We start from the raw sequence: 15,669 nt of genomic DNA, 5'->3' as shown, positions 1-15,669 counted from the left end.
TTTTCAAAAGATTTGTTTTACTATGATAATATCATCTTCTTTTTTCAATTAGTTGATGACCTGGATAGTTCTTTCTTGATATTTTTCGTCTTCCCAGTCCCAATATCTATATGATAATGCATGCAACAACTACCGCACAAAATATAAACATAAAAAAAATTCATTACAGATCTGCCACAAAAAAATCATAAGGAAAAAGAGATAACTTACATTAGACTTATGATACCTGAAAAAAACGTCTCTAAAGTCTTTGAAATTTTGATAGCAATAATAGAGAGAATATTACATTTTAGGGATTTATATGGTCTTACATAAAATTTAATGTGAATTCCGGCCTTTCGCTTAATTCTACACATAAAATAAATTTAGCAGAATTATTTGGAGTCCATGATGTGAGATGGAGTGACGAACCCTTCCACAACTATTTGAAGAACTCGAAGCTTCCGACATTTCATAAAAAAGTGAAAGAATAAGAGAGCAAAGTGTGGGTTGCACGATAAGTGTGGAGTTTCAAAATGCAGGACCAAAAAATCATTGGCTAGCATAAAGTGCACTACAAAAAAAAATCTAAGAACTATTGGTACAATAAGAAGTTGTTGCATGCATTATCGTGTAGATATTGGGACTGGGAAGACGAAAAATGTCTAGAAAGAATTATCCAGGTCATCAACAAATTGACAAAAAAAAAAAAAGATATTATCATTAGTAAAACAAATCTTTTGAAAAGGTAAAATGGGGCTCTTGTTTGTGAAAATAATCTTTAAAAGATGGATGTAATTGCATTTGATCTTTTAGTTGTATAATTTTGATGCAATGTAATGATGGATGCATGAATTGTAATTGCAAATGTTTTTTATGTTTTGGAATGCAGTGATATTTTGTGCCATATTGTTGCTTTTGTGCCATAATATTTAGGAATTTCAGTGGATCAAATATGCCCCTATACTATGCGGAACTGCACAAATTTGCCCTCCAATATTTTTGTCAGGTTTCCGTTAACTCAAGGGCATGGGTGACGCAAAATGTAACGTTAGGGGCATGGGCGGACTGACCTTTAAACAACGGGCAAATGCGTACAATTTCGCATAGTCCGCGGGCATATATGGACCTTTTCCGGTTTTAATATTATCTTATCAGTCTTTCTTTTTAGTATTTACATATCACAACGTACTATGGTGGGATAGTGGACACTGTCCATATATGAAAAATAATGGCCAAACCCATCGACGACCCTTCGTGTTTGTCAAGATTTTTCACTTGAACACTTCAACTAAATCTTATTTTATTTAGACACTTGAGGTAGGACTCGACAATGCCATTTAGACACTTTTCGTTGACTTGGACACTTGCGTGATTTCCACGCCAAAATAGAGCATGAATAGCCCAAAAAACGGATTTTTTTTTTTTTTTGTAATTCTTTTTTATTTCCTTCTTCTTCTTTATTCTTTTTCTTTTTCTTCTCCATTTAACAAACCTTCCACCATTAATATCTTGTTCACTGGAAAAAATGAAGACCGCCACCACCCTCTCTTTCCCTAAGTGTTTACAAGGCAGGAAAGATGATTTTTTTTTTTGTTGGTAAATCTATTTAATAAACAAAAGAAAAATAATATTCCCAAAAAGTTCAAAAAAGAAAAAAAAAAAAGGAAAAAAACTTGCCATTAATGGAGTCTTTAAAAAGCTTGAAGGTTAAAAATGGGTTAATTGATTTGATGAATATTTTGAGAAATTAATGTTTGGGTTGTCTTTTGGGACTTCGTGGGGAATCTTTAGCTAAAGTTCTAACAAATTTGGTGGAGTTTCTCTTGAAAATTTGGATTAAAATCGTGGTTGGAACAAGAACAATATTAAGATGGTGAAGAACATCAAGAACAACTATTCATTTCAGAATTTTCAATGTGTCGTTTTTTTCTTTTTCTTTTTGTTAATAATGTGTCATTTTCTAATTGGGTGTAAATCAAGGTTTTTCTTTTCTTTTTGAGAGTATTATTTTTATTTTGTTATTAAATATTTTTAAATAGTTTTTTTTAACTCAAAAAGACACATGTCCTCATTTTATTCGTCATTTGCCACGTTAGCAGCAACTGTATCGCACACACTTTATAATTTGACTGATTCAGTGAAAAGTGTCTAAATGGCACAGTTGAACCCTACCTCAGGTGTCTAAATGAACCAAGGTTTAGTCGAGGTGTTCATGTGAAAAATCTGGACGACCACAAGGGGCCGACGATGGGTTTGGCAAAAATAATTGTGTAAAAGTCGTGCACGAGACGCCTCCAAAGAAAAAACATGACTTCAACCCATTGATGGAGGCAGAAATCTGGCTAAGGGTGTTCAAACTTATTAACTAAATATTTTTTTTCAATGAGTGATTGTACCAAATGTTTTTAAATCAAACTACAGAATATATATATCTTTGACACTTTGTAGGTTATCCCCAAAGCATTATCCAAGCACTAAATTGGACATGTGTTTTTGAATTTCTACTAAAAAGTTAATTGAACAAAAAAATCTCTCAAGAAAGTCCGATAAAAAATATCACGAGGCACCAGTAAGGAAAAATGTTTGAAGCTAACAAAAGGGAAAAACAGAAAACAACGAATCAGACAACAAGCTGTTTCGATGACGTCCAACGAATGAAAACGACGAGGTTTTAAACAAATTTATTGGAGTACGCGGTGTGAAAACCATCAATAAATTTAAAAATTAATAATTTTATAAAGCTGTTGAGATAAATATTAGCTATATACATGTAAACTTAAGAGTATATTAATGAAATCATCAATATAAACATCTTTATTAGAGTTATAGTTTATATCAAACCACAATTCTCATTATTAGATTTTCCCATGTAAAGGAAAAAAATCTAAAAAAATCACCTAATATATATGTTCGGTGGGATTTAATGCATAATTATATAAATAATTAATTACTTATGTATTTATCTTTATTAAATACTTAAAACGGTATAGTGTAAGTTAAAATTCTCAAGAAGGTAAAGGTTACCTCTTTAATGACACTTTTAGATCAAGCATGTAGAAAGAATACATAATACTTGAAAGAAAAAAGGTAAAAGAGGTATCGACAGCTATTTCCGGACTAATTCCATAAAAATCCTATTCTTATCAAACAACCTTTATTTTTAACTAAAAAGGTACAAAAATATGTTAAGTTGTTGTCCTAAGGGTGTTCAGTATTTATTATTTAGCTTGTTTCTAAAATATTTTACCTATATTTCTAGTATAATTTTTCGACGAAGGGTGTTCATCGGACCACCCTTAATATAGTTAGCTCCGCCCATGCTTCAACTCCAATCGAAAGACATGGTTACATATATTCAAATCAGGGGATGAATAACATTTTCATTAATTAAGTTTGTATTTCTTGTTACCCTCCACCTCACTTGCCACCAAAAATTAAAGTTAATTTATCGATTTCAATTTATGTGAATTTATTTAACTGAGTATAAAATTTAAGAAAAAGATAAGATCTTTAAAATTTGTAATCTTAAACAAGTCATAATATACATTTATGTGGATACAGGATTTTTGAAATTTGTAGTGTTTAAGTAGTATGTCTTAATATTTATATAGCTATAAAAGCTTCTCATCAATTGTAATTGTAAAATGAAAAATTTAAACTAAATTATTTTCAAATTTCAAAAATGATCATTCTTTGTTAAACTGACAAAATGAAAATAAATTGATGTAAATTGAAATAGAATACTTATATTTTGCATAATAAATTCATGCAAATTAATTGAAATAGAATAATTATATTTTTCTCCCATGCAAATCTCTCTAAGAACACAGCATTTAAGTGATTTGACCACCTAATTCGACTTGTCCAATTTGGTTGCTACTCCCTCTGCTCCAATTTATATGGCACAATTTTCTTTTTGGTTTGTCCCAAAAAGAATGTCACCTTTCTATATTTGGAAGCAATTTAACTTTATGAGATGATCTACATGCACAACCACACATTTATATAAAGGCTTGTTTTGGAACACATTTCAAAAGTTTTCTTTTCTTTTTTAAACTAGGACAGAGGAAGTACTTCTTTATCTGAATTCGTGGAAGGACATCTCCATTCGAATATATGCATCAATAATATTGCACCAACAGCACGTCACATATATATCTCCCGCATGCCTCCATAATGCCATCCTAATGGACCAAAAAACGTACACACTTAAAGAAAGTCTTCTCTGGAAAAGTTATTACCAGTACGTACGTAACAACAATAATAACACAGTTTGAAATCAATGGCGCATCCACAATTTAAATTCTATGTGTTCTACTTTTAAGGTTCACATTGAATTATTATATTCTTAAAGTTATGGATTCATATCTACAACATTTATTACAATTTTAGTGAATTTTTAATTTACATATATATATATATATATTTACACTACATACCGAAAGTATTGGGTTATATGAACCCAGTATCTATAACAATGAGCTGCCACCACCCCTGAATGAAGTTTGATGGCTCATGAAAAAAGTAGGGGCAGTTACAATAAGACTTTGGTGGCATGCAAGCTGTGTGAAAGTGAGTACATACTATAACTATGCGACAAATGGAAATAATACACACAAGTTGTGTGCTTTGATCGAAATATATGCAGTGAATGCAGAAAAATAAACAGAGATCGGATGGGAACTTGTGTACATGTTTGGTTTACTGATAAAGATATATTCACATGGATTGCACTCAATATCATGCAGAGATCCTCTATATATAGACTTAGTACATAGGCCCCCAGTACATAGGCCCCCATCCCTCTTTTCTTCCTCTTCTCCACTTCCTTTCATGACTTGTTCATTCAACAGAATTAATACCTGACGACAAGAAAACTCATATTGCTATGTATGTACATTGATTTAACTTTTGCGCCAATGTTGTGATTGTTGCATTTATACGATCCTGTGATAGTCGGTTCCTAGAATTACTTAAGAGAGTGATTATCACAAGTGGATTCAAGATTTGAAATTTACAGATTCTTACAACGACCTCAAGGTCAATATATAATAATAAGTGAGTTCACAGTCAAATAATTTTAGATATTTAGTGAATTTCTTAATACATATGCAGGGTTTGTGCCAGTAACATATGCAGAATTTTTGTAAGCAGTATTAATTATATTTGAAGTGATAAATAAATAAGTATTACAAAGACAAGGGATGTAAAATTTTTTATTCATACCCAATATTTTCATTTTGCTTATTATCTATATATACATATCTAGTAAAAAAAGATCGACGAAGCGGTGTTCCGTGATACCGCTTGGGACAAGGTATATTTGCTCCTGATCTGGGCAAAAGCTACTGAATTCATGTGGACCCATAAATTACACCGTAAATTCACCTCTAAGTGATATTTTGAAACGCATTAGCCATTGGTAGATCCGCAGACAAGATCAGAACACATCCCCTGCTTTCAACTCGACTATATATATAATTGAAAAAGCACATATTTTTTACTAAATTTACACACTCATGAGCCTGTTTGGATGGGCTTATTTTAAGCGAATTGTTTAAGTTGTTTTAGAACTTATGTCGCTTTAGACAAGTTAAATCAAACGGGCCCAATTATTTTTTTGAGCTTATTTTGAAGCACAAAATGATTTAAGGCGGTAGCTAAACACTAAAAAAAATTTGAAAAAATTTTTTAAGCAACTTAATTATAAGCCAATCCAAACGGGCTCTATATATTATACATGAATAGTGGACTATATATTATATCTCCGCACCTCTAAATTGGATCCATTTATGATATTACCGTATCGAAATAAGGATCATCGCTACAAAAAGATGCACATAAAATTAAATTTTTCTTAAAAAAAAAAAAAAAAGAGTGGCCTCTTTCAATACATGTGATAATAAACAGATGGAAACCTCGGTACTACTTTATTACTGATTAAAAATAAAAAATCCTTTGGTACTATACATACCCTATCAATAAAATTATGGCAAGACTGAAAAGACATGGAGAAGTGTAAGTAGGGGAGGAGACTCCACTTCTAGCACTTGTATTGTTCTGCCCTTTTTTTAGGCAAAAAATTGCATGGAAAATTAAAAAATCACAATGAAAACAGTCCAAAATGGATGATGGGTCAATATAGTTACATACACATGATCCATTCTGGTTTTGGTTTGGCTATAGAATGTCATGTGATAGGTGCAAAAGGAAGAAAGATATGTTGGCTAATTCTTGTGTAAAATCAGGGGGCACTTCGTGTGTAAACAAGGAAACAAACAAGTATGACGATGAAACATCTATATCATGACTACTATTTTCAATTGTAGTTCTTTTCATGTGTCCCATACTGTACATTTTCTTAATTCTTTCACTAGTGTTATGCACTACTCCTTCTATTAAACATACTTGTCACGTTTCGCTTCTCAAGAATCAAACTATTTGAACGTTGACTAACATTTTAATTAGATGGATTTTTACTATATTGATATTAGAATAATTGCAACTTATAGTACTCTTCATATAGTTTTTGAATCTCCAAATTTTGATTTTAAAATATTCAATGAATTTAATCTAGTTCAACTCGGAAAGTAAGTCAAATTGACTCTCAAAAAGCAGAATGTGACAAGCATGTTGGGACGGAGGGATAAGACGACCTCCCTCCATGCTCAATCTTCTCTTTTTCCTTAACATATAGGTTGATTCTTAATTTTTTAGAGTTGGTAGCGGTTGGGGCAGTGGGTGTTTGGGAAGAAAATTACCTATAAGCTATTGACATTTAAAGAAATGAACAAACTAAAGTGTAAAACAACAAGTCAGCACGCCCAAATTTTACAAATCCCAGAAGAGGAGTATTATTTTTCAAAATTGGAATCAAGTTCAACTGTCTCACGATGTTCTAAATTCATATCACATACCACTTGAATCGGTCAACAACCGAACCCTCGGGATCTTTTTAACCCCAGGATGTGACGAGTCGATGTTATAATGCAATAACTCTTTAGAAAAATGTTTAGGATATTTATTGTGTGTCACTTTATTCAACACAAAAGGAGCTTTAATTTGGCTCAATGGTTTCGACCATTCTCACCATGGGAGAGCCACAGGGGTCTTAACGTCCCATCATTTACTCCACTAAAAATATTTTTATGGAATTAGGCTTTTTCCTTGACCAATAATAAGTAGACGATGCGCTTGACCACTGTACTAAGTCAACTCCTGCATTTTAAATTATTTATACTTACTTTTTTTTATACATATAAGAAAAGAAAATTCAGAGGTCTATAGCCATGAGTGGAAAATTCAGCATTTTAAATCAGTGAATCTACTTTACATTTAATATCACTATTCCTTTGTTGTTTTTAGGCCACAACAAAGTCATAGTTGGATGAACACATTTATTTTTCACATCTATAAGGTTGGCTGACACTTACAAATTAGGAGCTATGTAGCCTAATTGATCTCAACACTATTTCATTTACAGCGATCTTCGACTACAAAGTCAGCACTTGTCATACCAATATATTAGTTTAGTTTTCCATTGCTATAAACACTGAGAAGCCCCATCCTAAGTTTTGTGGGAAATATTTCAGGTAGTGATGTGACGATAAGGTTGAGTATGTACCTATATTAAGTTATTTAGATTTTCAATTAATTTTTCTTAAACTAAACTGTAATACCTAGCCAGAAGAAATTCACAGAACATAATTAACTTTCACGATTAGCGTAATACGTTTGTTGCTTTTTGAATCAATTAGTACGAGCACCTAATTCCTAGAGATTTAGGTGAGTTGTTTTGTTAATTAAAATTGCGAACAGAAATAAAAAGTACAGAAGTAGGCATATTGCCTTAATTATCTCATAATATCTTACCTGAAATGTGGATAATTTGATAATGAATCCCAGCTGCTTCTTCGTAATTAATGTCTAGTATATCTGACAGAAATGAGGTGATTATGACACAAAGTATACAGAAATCTGTAATCTGTTAAACCTAAGCAAGGTTTGGTATATTTTAATAAAGCGGTCAAAAAAAGAAGCAAGGAAATTACAACATTATCCAAATATAACTTCGAAGTACATCGTAGCTTAATAAGAAACTTATATGTGACTAAACACTTTACCCATAAATGACGCTTTTTCAATAGCATTTGGTGTAGCAAGAGCTAGCAGCGTAGCTAAATGTTAAATACAAATTTTGTATATTTCGTGATCAATCAAACCGCCAAATATAAGTTATTTAAAAATAAATAAAAAAACATTCGTGCCCAGCATCAAATAAAATAAACGGGGGAGGGACTAACATTTATTGTTATGCAATTTTTTTTGATATAGCTACAACGATAAAACGTTTGCAACAAAAATATATTACATATTTATAGCAAAAGATTTACTTTTATTTCTTTGTCATAGAAATTCAAATATGTAGTTGTACGTACATGTTAGCATCGTGATGGATGAACCAAAACAAATGCCTTCCACCTGACCAAAATTGTTAGGTCCATTGTTACGTTGCTTTATCATGTTTTCATTATATCTCTCCAACTGTGTCAGTGTAGGAATTTTGATTTCTTGATTGGGGGTTCCAGAGTAAGCATATTTCTTGGGGAAAAAATAGATATGTTTAATTAATAGTAGAAAAAGTCTATAAAATTTGTGCCCCTTCAATTTCTTTTTTCTCTAAAAAAGTGACCATGTTAAAGAAAATGACTAGGAAAGGAACGAAAATAGATCCGTTTTTTTAGTCATTGGCTTGATAAAGACGTGAAAAAGGAAAGAGCTGGCCAACGTTTGGGTTAAATAAACAAAGCTTAAAACAATAATCTGGTTAGTATTAATTAGCGTTTGATGGGTTAGTATTTGAGAAGAGAAAATTTGTTATATTTTTAATAACATAATTAGGAGTATTTATTTAATATGTTTATTTTAAATTTAAAAGATTTTCAAAGTCAAATAGATGCATGTTAAGTGTTAAATAGGTGCCTATTATAAAGCATTACTCTTTTTCTTTTATATAACTCTGGCACTTAATTGAGAGAAGATAGGTCTCTTAATTACGAACATACATTTAAAGGTATTTTAAATACTTGTTCCTTCCAGAAAGATCGAATAGTTCAAAATTTTATCTCCTTTTTTTTTTTTTTTTTTTTTTTTTAACTGCTCTCTATAAATCACAATGTGTTCTTGTGAGTAGTTTGAGCTTATTGTTGAAACTTGAATTTCGTTGGCTTTGTAAAATTTTGAAAGAATTATGTCACAAACTCACACACCAACATAAGGGGGACTTAAATTCCTTAAGGACATATATTACTCTAACAAAATCGGCCTTTTACTATTCCTATTTTTCTAATTAACAAACTTTTCCTTCAAATATACGAATGCTGATATTGCAAAAATAGACTAAGAAAGGGATGGATTCAGTGGCAAGATATGAGGATACAAATTTTTAATTTGTCATTTCATTTTTCAATTTGGCAATCTTTTTATTCTAGATTTCTATCAAAAAGAGAAGATATAGTTTCAATTTTTTTTTAATTCCTTACATAAATTGGAAATTGTAGTGAAGAGTTTGTATAGATAGTTGAGGAAATAGGAGAACCTTTTTCCTTCATTTTTCTTTTAAGGATTAATTGAGAACTTGACGGGGCAATAAACAAAGTTTTATTAACGTTCTCAACAGAGTTTAACCGTGATTTAATGGAAAAACTAACAATATTATCGAACATTTAGAGCTCATTTGGTTCGCAGAAAAGCATTGTTGTAATGTTGGGACTACAATACGCTAAGCAAATTTACATTATTAATATTTGTTGTAAAACGTTTGATTTGTTATTAGCTATGCAGTGTAACATCTAATAGTTATTATAGGGGAGCAAAGTAATACGAAAATTAAAATAACATATTTTTTCCGATATCAAATAAAGAGAAACTTAAGAGTAAAATCAAATGACAGAGTAGATAAACTAATATTGTTTTAGTAGATAAACTAAAAGGCAAATATTCATTATTTTAAACATGAAATTTTGTTTAAGAACTTTCTTATAACTTTAATACAATACTACAAATATCATTGGGAGTCATTGAGACATGATATAAGTAAGATATCAAACTAAACAAATACTAAAATATTGTATAATTGTTTAAAACATTCTACCAGCAGTAGTTTTTAATTAAAAAAAAAAAAATGTAATTAGTCGCAATTTTATGTAAGAGCGGCGCACTTTGCTTTTTTGCTTATCTTTTCATCTAATTTCAATTATCTAACATTTTAATCTTCTTTAGTTTTGTCACAAAGTTAGAAATAAAACGATCAGTAATATCCACTTTGACGTATTCATTTCTATTAATCAAGGAAGGTGTCAATCTGATATGAGATGCACATATAGTTAAAAAGATTGAATTTTACAAACTCTTTATGTAAGGTAAGATATGAGATTGAAAATTGTTTTCACCACTCTGAACGTAATACAATCCAAACCATTTACTTATGAAATGTATACATGCAACCTGCCGTATAGATCAAGTATCTCTAAAATGTGTTGTTTCCTTAGCTTGTTGAAAATTAATGAATGAAAATTATGTTCTCAAACTGTTGCCAGTTTCCAAAAAAAAAAAAAAAAAAATGTTCTCAAGCCAAACAAGTTAGCTTCATGAAATATGTTTTTTAAAAATAAAGAAGCTTGATATGAAATTATGCTCCCCTTCCGATATTGAATGCAAAATGCAAGTGGAGGTGCAGATGGACACTGGACAATTGTTGTCTCTTAAACTTACTGATGCTGATGAAGGGCAGTAGTTATATGTGACAATTGTATATGCAAGCACTGACAGAGCCACCAGAATTACTTTGTGGGATGATTTGTATGATATTGGAACAAATATGCAGTCACCGTGGCTAGTGGGAGGAGATTTCAATGTGATTACAGATGATATGGAAAAATATGGAGGACTGCCAGTGCAATTTTCATAAACAGAAGATTTCATACATTGCATAGATACATGTCAATTAACTGATTTGGGATTTAAAGGAAGCATGTATACTTGGTAGAATGGGAGATCAGATGCAGCCTGTATTTTCAAGAGGTTGGATGGGTGTTTGGGAAACCAAGCTCTACAAAACCTTTTTCCTAATTTTGAAGTGGAGCATTTGATTAAACAAGGGTCAGATCATTCTCCTTTATTCATCACTACCAGGACAGACATAAATTCAATTAGGAAATCATTCAGATTCTTGAATTTTTTGGTGGAGCATGAATCTTTTCAGAATGTAGTAAAGGAGAACTGGCAAGAATGTCACAGTCTTGACCCTTTTTTTTAATTTTTACAACGAATTAAAGAAGGTGAGTAGAACAGATTGCTACCTTAGAAGAAGTGGTTCAGATGCATGAACAGGAGTTTGAACAACATCCTACCAGTATGAACAGAGAGAGATTACAGAAGGTAGAAGCTGATTTAATAAGATTTTATGCAATTGAAAGGAAGTTTTGGAAGCAAAAAGCAAGTATGCAATGGTTTGCTGATGGAGATAGGAACATCAAGTTTTTCCATGCTCATGTACATGGAAAGAAGACTGCAGCTTAAAAGGATTCAAGATCACAGGGGAATTTGGCTTGACACTGAGGAAGACATAGCCCAAGAAGCCATAAGATTTTATAGTGATCAATTCAGAGAAGAGAATATTCCTTCAGATTTTGACATACTGAAACACATACCCAAGATGATAACAGGAGAGCAGAATGCTAGAATTCATGAGTTTCCAGAGGAATAGGAAGTTAAAAGAGCAGTTTTTGGTCTGAATGCAGATAGCGTAGGAGGGACAGATGGATTTACTGGGAAATTCTATTAGGCTTGCTGGGATATAATTGCTAATGATACGACAAAGATGGTGATATCTTTTTTCTGTGGACATGAATACCTAGATACATCACAGGCACTAACCTAGTGTTGATTCTTAAGAAAAAAGAAATTACTACTTTTTCAGATATGAGGCCTATTAGTCAGAGCAATAGTACCAACAAAGTGTTTTCAAGGACCATTCATGATAGATTGGTAGATTTACTGCCAACACTTATATCTCCACAACAATCAGGTTTTGTTGGGGGAAGAAGCATAGTGAAAACATTCTCTTAGTTCAAGAAATAGTGCATGATATCAGAATCAGGGGAAAGCCAGCCAATGTTGTTATCAAACTTGACATGGCTAAGGCTTATGATAGAGTTTCATGTCTATTTTTGACTAAATTCTTGAAGCATATGGGATTTGGTGAGATGCTGATTAATATGTTGTACAAAATTATCTCTAATAACTGGTATTCTGTACTAGTTAACAAGCAACCACAGGGATTGTTCAGATCTATTAGAGGGGTGAACCAGGGTGATCCTTTATCACCTATACTTTTTATTTTGGCTGCTGAATGTTTGTCTAGAGCTTTAAATGCACTACAACAGAAAGACAATTTCAAAGAGTATGGCATGCCAAAATGGAGTCCATATGTAAATCATTTAGCCTATGCTGATGACACTATTATATTTGCCTCTACAGAGAAATATTCATTAAAGCTGGTGATGGATACTTTGGAAAGTTATGAGAAAGTAAGAGGGCAAAAGATCAACAAAGAAAAAAGTGTTGTCTTTATGCACCATCAGATTTCTCAAGATTTGGTTAATCAGGTATTCTCAGTGACTCAAATTCCAACGAAGGACTTCCCCCTTTACTTATTTGGGAGTGTCAGCCTATTACTGTCACGACCCAACTAGTGGGCCATGACGGGTACCCGGAGCTAGCTACCGAGCACCACTTATCATGCTATATATCATACTCAACCTGGCATATATCATTTTCAACATGTTAGTTGCAATGAAATAATCACTAAACATCTCCCAACACATATGTATATACACATATAAACCCACCAGGCAATAAAATGATATACAAAATATTCACTGAACTGATCATGAGATATCTACTACCCCCACACATGTATCTACGAGCCTCTACTGGAATACTGAGTCGTAAGGATGGGACAGGACCCTGCCATGCCCAAATATGTACACAAAAGAATATACCAATAGCAGCAACTCCGGAGTAGTGGAGTGCTCCTGGTTATGCTGATATGACTCCTAAGGATCCACACTGTCTCCCTATCTACCTGTGGGCATGAACACAGCGTCCATAAAAGAAAAGGATGTCAGTACGAACAATGTACTGAGTATGTAAGGCATATATCATAACATGATAAGGAAATATAGAAAACATAAGAAGAAAGTATAACTAAATCGCTTGCCTCTTGATAGCGGATCATACATGCTCATTTTTACCTTTAAAACATATTACACATACATACATAAACTGTCTGAATCAAATAACACCATTAGCCTGCGTCCGGGCCTGCCGCGTCCGGGGTAATCATTTCGTGCCGCCCACTAGTGATGTCTGCCTATGCCATATAGACACGGTGTAATAAGCCGCCCGCCTTAGCGGTGCTGCCCTGCCATCTAGGCATGGTGTAATAATCGTTATACACTCAACATGAAGCATGCATAAGAGCTCAAGTAAAAGTTGCAACTCTATCGGAGTGACGTAAGGTCGGTAACCTCCGATTGTCTTATGGAACCATCATAATCATCATGTCTCGCCTTGAAGGAACTAGCATTAAGAGGTGAGACTATCAATAATGAATAACAATCAAGAAAATCATACATCAAGATCATTAATCTCATAATAGCATCCTTTCATAAGCTTAGAATCTCTATGACTAACATTGTCATTATCATAGCTCCTCTCTTATCTTTATCTCATGAGAAGCTCTTAATAATCATGGACTTGTAATTTTCGGAATGTAAGAAAGTCATGGAAAGATAGAAGATATTATGTGATGGAAGTCATGCCTTAGAAAGAAGGGATAGCCTGTCACGACCCGTCTAGGGGCCGCGACGGGCACCCGGGGCTAACCACCGAGCACCGCTCGCACTAACACTTTCTTAACTCAATTTGACAAACATTCGTCTTTATCTGAATACCTTAAATAGAGAATTTTCTTTTCGCTAGAAACATTATGCTGTAATACAAAAACCTGTTTCAGAATACTTATAACCATACACACCGCCTACATCATGGAACCACAACCCACGTCTAGTACCTACGAGCCTCTACCGGATGACATATACAATATACACAAAAGGGATCAACCAAATAGCACCTCCGAAGATGGAGTGCTCCTCGACCGCCGGTGGCTTCTACCGAGCCGGACCGCCTCCCCGTCACCTCCGTGGGCATGAACACAGCGTCCAAAGAAAAGGACGTCGCATTTAATAATGTACCGAGTATGTAAGGCATACATCAATAAAATAAAGAGGTGATAAGGGGATAACATAACACAATGAATAACCAAGATCGCTTGCCTCTCGAGGCGGATTCATGCATGCATACTCATAAACATCATATTATATATTGCTACGGAACGTGTAGCCCGATCCATCTGTCATCATATATATATATAAAAACTATGCCGCGGAACGTACGGCCCGATCCATCACCCATCTAGCCCGCGTCCGGGATATGAAAACATAACATGATATGCCAGCTGATCAGGTAGCTATGCGTCTATAGCGCCTCACCTTTCCCCATTTCCCCTGAAAACATTTTTCATCTCATATACATACATAATATACATAGCATGCACAAAAGAGCTCGAGGAAAAAAGCTATAGTTCTATCGGAGGGACGTAAGGTTGTAGCCCCCGACTAGGTTATGGATTCATCATGGTCATCACGCCTCACCTTGAAGGAAAAATCATAGTAAGGTGGGACTATCAATGAACGCTACAAATATGAATGATAACTCTTTTAAGGGAAGGTAAAACAGGCTATAATCTTGTAAGAAGTCAATCCGTATGTCTTTGGGATTTTTGAGAAAACCTTGTCGCATCCATGAATGAAATAAAAAGGGTTGATAGATAGCTTGACATTCTTATGTCGTCATTGAAATCATGAACTCGAGCCTTTGAGCATAAAATCATTCTTGTAAAAACATTAAGCTCCTAACTCGAGACCTGTCGTCATAAAAATCATCATAACCTTCATCATTATAGAATATATCCTCAACTTTGGCTTTACCATTTCTATCGTAAAACATGCTCATTTCGTTATCATGAAGGCTCACAAAATCGTACATCTTTGGTTTGAAGAACATGGCAATTGGGGAAAACAACTATGGATTATTAGAATAGGAATTTATGCCTTGAGACGTAAGCATTTAACTTATGAAACGAGAGAGACATAGAAACATTTACGAAGCTATAGCCTAAGGATCATGCCTTGAAAGAAAAGGGAAGGCCTTACATACCTTTGTTGTTTACTATCCTTATTGCTTGCTCGTTCTTCCTTTAATGCGCTTACACATACCTTCAAGAGGATTCATGTCGTCGTTAGTTACGAATTTATAAGAACGGACCTCTACTTCTAAGGAAAATTGGGCAGCATCTCCTTTGTTTCTACTACGTTTCCCTTACTCTATTTCAGCTCCCAACATTCACAACAATAATTACAATATAGAACCCAACATTCATCATTCTTATACGTTTAGCAAAATCCACCAATTTCCTCCAATTACTCAAATTTATGGCTTTTGGCCCATCATCATAATTTTGCGTACTTCACACTCATTTCATGGTCTACACATCATTTATAA

Source organism: Lycium ferocissimum, chromosome 3, assembly GCF_029784015.1.
Source record: "Lycium ferocissimum isolate CSIRO_LF1 chromosome 3, AGI_CSIRO_Lferr_CH_V1, whole genome shotgun sequence".
NCBI classification, from domain to species: domain Eukaryota; kingdom Viridiplantae; phylum Streptophyta; class Magnoliopsida; order Solanales; family Solanaceae; genus Lycium; species Lycium ferocissimum.
This window is presented reverse-complemented; position numbering follows the sequence as displayed.